Source organism: Myotis davidii, unplaced genomic scaffold, assembly GCF_000327345.1.
Source record: "Myotis davidii unplaced genomic scaffold, ASM32734v1 scaffold62, whole genome shotgun sequence".
Classification (NCBI taxonomy): domain Eukaryota; kingdom Metazoa; phylum Chordata; class Mammalia; order Chiroptera; family Vespertilionidae; genus Myotis; species Myotis davidii.
In genome coordinates, this window is record NW_006295180.1 from 2,462,393 (window position 1) to 2,468,489 (window position 6,097).

Consider the following 6,097-nt stretch of genomic DNA (forward strand, 5'->3'; position numbering starts at 1 on the left):
TAATTTTCAATAGCATGGATGGACTTTGAGAGCATTATGCTAAGCAAAATAAGCCAGTCAGAGAAAGATAAATATCACATGATCTCACTCATTTATGGAATATAATGAACAACGTAAACTGATGAACAAAAACAGATCCAGAGACACAGTAGCATTGATCAGACGGTCACAACTCAGAGGGAAGGTAGGGGAGGGTGGGGGTAAAGGGGAGAGATCAACCAAAGGACTTGTATGCACGCACATAAGCCTAACCAATGGGCACAGACACCAGGGGGGAGAGGGCATGAGTGGGGGAGGGGGGAGGGGAGCTATGGGGGGATAAGGACACATGTAATACCTTAATCAATAAAAAAAGCAATGAAAAATTCTATGTCTTTATTTTGTGCTTGTTTTTCAAATCTCATAGAACTTTATAATAAAGAGAGTGAATTTTATAGTATATAAATTGTACTTCAATAAACCTCACTTAATGACAAGAAGAAAGCATGTCAACAACTTTTCATTGTAACCTGTCTCTGCTGTAATTTAAAAAACAAAACAAAACAAAAAACTAAACGAGAAGATTGGAATACTGAAGAGAAAATGGAGTAGTGTTGGTTTCCAGAACACTTCAGGAGACAAGAGCCTCTGGCTGCCTGGAGTCGTTTTCTCAGGGAATTTAGGTCAGAGTCAGAAAAGGCGCTTGGCTGACTGGTTACCAGGGGAGAAGGTGGGCAGACTCAGACACCACCACAAGGAAGGCCACTCTGGTGAGTAGCTTGTAGACTCTAACAATGGAATGCCCAACCATCATGAAAATCACCCCATGGGAGAAAATAGCTTGGCATGATTTTCAACCAGCAGGGGCACGATAAGCTTTGGCAAGCTTCAATTTGGTTGGAAAAATTAATTATCAGAATACATTAGTAATGGATAAGTAAGGTGTTACTATAGTTTATTTTTTTAATTATGGAAAGATTTAAACATCTATAAAAATAGGAGTTATTGTTCTATCACCTAGCTTCAATAATTATCAAGAAAAGTTTTTTTTCCCTAAGAACTTATATGCATACGTTTTCCCAAAGAACATACACACATAGCCCATGGACAGATAATAGTGCTGGGAAGGCCTGGGGAGGGGGTGTGTGGAGTGGGATGAAGTAGGTCAATGGGGGAAAAAAGGGGACATCTGTAATACTTTCAACAATAAAGTTAAATTTAAAAAAAAGCAGTTTTCTCAGATCCATTTGAGGCTTTAAGATATTGTCATAGATGATATTGTTAAACTTGCACATCTTGAAAACTGTGAAGATTAAAGTACTCAATACTGTCTAACTTTACTAAAAGCTCCTTACATGTTGCATGAAGTTACTACATTATCATTTTGAGCTTAATATATGTCTTTAGTTATTTCTCCCAAAGATGTTTGATTCCACTGTTGCTTTATAATATTTTAATTAGGAGACATTAATTTGATCTAGAAAATATTTTTCTTCTGTTAATTTTAAATGTTAGCAAATATTCCCATTTATGGTCAAAGAATTCTGAATAACTCCTGAATAAATTGTCATATTTTTTTCTCAGACATGAAGGTAGGATTTTATTTTGTTTTTTAAGTTACATTTTAAAAATATTTTATTAATATTTTAAATGTGTTTTGTTGTTGTTGTTTTTTGTTTTTTTACTTTTTTAGAGAGAGGAAGGGAGAGGGGGATAAACAACAATTGGCTGCCTCCTGCATTCCTCACACTGGAGATTGAGCCCACAACCTGGGCATGTGCCCAGACCTGGAATTGAACTGTAACCTCCTGGTTCAAAGGTCAAAACTCAGCCACTGAACAACACCGGCCAGGCCTAACTGGTGACCTCTTGCTTCATGAGACCATGCTCAAGCAACAGAGCCACACTGGAGGCTTTTTCATTGATTTTTAGAGAGAGAAAAGGAGAGGAAGAGAGAGAGGCCAAAACATCAGTGTGAGTGCAAAGCATTGATCAGGTGCTTCCTGAATGTCCCCTATGGGGGATGGAGCCACAACCCAGGAAATGTGCCCCGGGAATGGAACTGGCAACCTTTTAGTGGTTGGGACAACGACCAACCAGCTGAGCCACACTGGCGAGGGCAGACATGAAGGTAAGATTTTAAAAGTCATTAAGAATTTAAAGAAGGATCTCTTAACCTTTGAGATAGCATGGAGCAGCCATGGGCAAACTACTGCCCGCGGGCCAGATCTGGCCCGTTTGAAATGAATAAAACTAAAAAAAAAAAGACCGTACCCTTTTATGTAATGATGTTTACTTTGAATTTATATTAGTTCACACAAACACTCCATCCATGCTTTTGTTCCGGCCCTCCGGCCCAGTTTAAGAACCCATTGTGGCCCTCGAGTCAAAAAGTTTGCCCACCCCTGGCATGGAGGGACCAGGAAAGCATTATGCTAAACAAAATAAGCCAGTCAGACAAGTATCACATGATCTCACTCATACGTGGAATCTAAAGAACAAAATAAACTGATGAACAAAATAGATCCACAGACATAGAAGCATGAAACAGACTGTCAAATCTCAGAGGGAAGGCAGAGGTGAGTGGGTGGGATGGAGAGAGATTAACCAAAGAACTTATATGCATACTAGAGGCCCAGTACACTCACAAGGGGTGGGGGTTCCCTCAGCACGGCCTGTGCCCTCTAGCAGTCCAGGAGCCCTCAGGGGATGTCCGACTGATGGTGGGCCTAAGCTGGCAGTTGGACATCCTTAGCGCTGCCGCTGAGGCCGGAGAGGCTCCCGCCACCACTGCTGTGCTCCCCAGCTGTGAGCCGACCTCTGGCTGAGTGGCACTCCCCCTGTGGGAGCACACTGACCACCAGGGAGCAGCTCCTGTGTTGAGTGGCTGCCCCTTGGTGGTCAATGTGCGTCATAGCGATCAGTTGTTCTGCCATTGGGCCGAAACCGGCTCTCCCACATTCCCTGAGGGGTCCCCAATTGTGAGAGGGCACCGGCAGGCCCAAGGACCACACCGGTGCATGATTGGGCTGGGGAGGGACGCAGAAGGTTGGCCAGCCAGGGAAGGACTGCAGGAAGGCTCAAGCAGCAAGCTAATCTACCAGTCAGAGCATCTGCCCCCTGGTGGTCAGTGCATGTCATAGCGAGTGGTTGAGCGGCCTTAGCATATCATGCTTTAATTGGTTGAAAGGCCAACTGACCGGACACTTACATATTAGGCTTTTATTATATAGGATTATATCACCTTCCTTCATCAGTTGCTCAAACTAGTCTACATCTAGTCCATCATGTAAATGGGAGGGAAAAGGGTACATCTGTATTACTTTCAACAATAAAGATAAATTGTGAAGCAACAAATCAATGCTTCTCTCTCACTTCCCCTCTCCCCCTCTGTGTCTAGAATCAATAAATAAAAAGAAGAAACTGCAAATCTCATTCTCCAGAGAATTTGAGAACTTGCTTTCTGGCAATGTTATCAGTTTGGACTCCAATAAATTCTTATAAAAATTCACTACAGGTTTGGATGCTCTTACAAGGCAGAGGCAGCAACATAAACCAGTTGACTATGCTGCTATCAGCGTAACTCTTCTACATGAGGATCTAAGGATGGGTCATCTGCTTAGTAGCTGTGCAATGAAGACAAGTCTTCATTCTACTCTGAACATGAGTTTGAATTTGTTGCGTTGTCAGAGAATATTAAGGAATTTTTAATTGTAGGATTGACAACATTAAGACTTGTATTATCCAGTTAAAATGTTACTATTTTTCATCTAAGTTTCTTTACTCAAATGTTTTTATTATTAAGTAATAATAATTACTTTCACCAGAGCAGTCAACTCAAAGTAAAAAAATCAAAAAAAGATTTACTTGCTCATGTTTCAACATTTCCAAAAAAATCACTAGCTTCCCTAGATCCTTTGCCTAGGCCTGTCGTCGGCAAATCACGGCTCACGAGCTACATGCGGCTCTTTGGCCCCTCGAGTGTGGCTCTTCCACAAAATACCGACTTCTGCACATGGGCCACGAAGTTTCAATCGCACTGTGCGTGCGTGCCTGCACGTGGTATTTTGTGGAAGAGCCATACTCAAGGGGCCAAAGAGCCGCATGTGGCTCGCGAGCCGTGGTTTGCCGAGCCGCAGTTTGCCGACCACTGGCCTAGGCAATGCAATCAGCAAGTATTTTGTAAAGATAGCTTTAGTTCTCATGTGAATTATGTTTAATGACATACATGTATTATATATACACACATACATGTATACACACACTCAAGAATTGTATAAAATTAAAAATGCTCTAAGTGTGTATTTTTGAATTTCAAATCTTTTACCATACTAATTATTACTGAAAATCTAATGTATAGCTGACATAATGAACCAGTGAGAAAATTTTGGTCTGCCAGGTTACAAAATCCATTCTACTACCAGTTTTATTAGTCAACATTTCACATGTTGTTTTTTTAAATAAATGTGGTAATTGTTTTGCCAAATTTCCCGTTAATTTACAAGATGGTCTGCAAATCTCTCAGTAAATGTGAAAGCAAAGTAGAGAATGAAAACAAAATGTTCGCATCTTTTCTGGTCAGTGCCACCAGAAATTTATTTCCAAGATCAAAAAGGCTCAGATCATAAGGCTGTTTTAAAGAGGCTACCACAAAATATTTATTGTCTGAGTGCCAACATATATCTGCTTTCCTGGGGGGAGTGGGAGTGAGCAGTGGTCCTACCTTCCCCACACGCTCACAGCCCTGTTCAAGAGTAAAAGCAAGTTCCCAGAAGAAAAGGGAAAAGCCACAGGGCAATGAGAACTCAGGTTATCCCCTTCAGAAACCCCCAGGGTGAAAACTGCCCTGCAGAAACTACCAATTATTCTGCTTTGATTGTATCTTCAGGGGGAGAAGACAAGACTCAGGGGAGGAAATAAACTCATTCATCAATCAGGCTTTCTGGAGGTGGTACAGACTCCCAAATACTGGCATTAGCCTAATGCAACGGTTCTCAACCTGTGGGTAGCGACCCCTTTGGGGGTCGAACGACACTTTCATAGGGGTCGCCAAAGACCATCGGAAAAACACATATATAATTACATATAGTTTTTGTGATTAATCACTATGCTTTAATTATGTTCAATTTGTAACAATGAAAATACATCCTGCATATCAGATATTTACATTACGATTCATAACAGTAGCAAAATTACAGTTTGAAGTAGCAACAAAAATAATTTTATGGTTGGGGGTCACCACAACATGAGAAACTGTATTAAAGGGCCGCGGCATTAGGAAGGTTGAGAACCACTGGAATGGCAGTCCCCAGCATAACCAGTCTTTCTTCTGAAACCTGAAACTCACCTATGGAAGTAGGAAAAAAGAAAAATGTATGTTCCCTGTGGAAAAAAGGGGGCAACCTACTAATTCTGAAAAATATAATAAATGAAAGGTTATATCAGGAATGCAAGAGAAAAATATTTCACGCAACAAAAATGAAAGCACATGAGAAGTATACTGCAAAGGAACTCCCAAAACTTACACAGGCGTTCAATAAATACTTTGAACACTCACGAGCTAAACTTATGCAACGCACCAGTCCTAGGCTGTCAACACCAGCAGGCTCCTTCCCCGCCCTCCTCTACCACGTGCTCCCGACAAGGTCACTGGCGACCTCCGCCAGGTCAAACCTCGATAAAGTCCAGTCTCCGACCCATTTGCTCACCTCTCCTCCTGCTTCTCCTGGCTCAGGGGGACGCTCACGCCTGGTTTCCCACCAAACTCTCTGAGGCCCCTCCTCCCCGGGCTCCAGACAGACAGCTCCCCCAACAGGGCCAAGCTCCGAACTGTCCCCGGACCTTCAACCCGCACAGCCTAGAGCATCACCCTCCTCGGCCGGCTTCTGCCCCTCTCACACCCAGGCAGGCTGGTCACTGTCCTGACAGCTGCACCTTACACTCTGCCCCGATCCCACCCCGCCTCCCAGGCCCACGGCCACCGCGCTGCCCCAGGCCCCCACCCTCTGCCACCCGGACGCTGCGGTGACCAGCGTGACTGCTCGGAGGGGGCGCTCCGCTCCGCGCAGGGGCTCCCGGGCCCCCCTCGCAGCGGCCCACCAGCCCACCTGCTCCGGCC

The 6,097-nt window shown here is 43.5% G+C and overlaps 1 protein-coding gene across 4 annotated transcripts in view; it reads right to left on the reverse strand.

The window, feature by feature from the left end:
* Positions 1-6,097, reverse strand: part of SIRT5 (sirtuin 5) — a 37,131-nt gene extending 31,034 nt beyond the window's left edge. For 3 of the 4 annotated variants that reach the window (XM_015567808.1, XM_015567807.1, XM_006769713.2), the window contains exon 1: positions 6,087-6,097. The gene's annotated coding sequence lies outside the window, so the exon portion shown is untranslated. Of the gene's footprint in view, positions 1-5,687; positions 5,913-6,086 lie in introns of those variants that run through there. The other variant, XM_006769714.2, reaches the window with a different exon arrangement.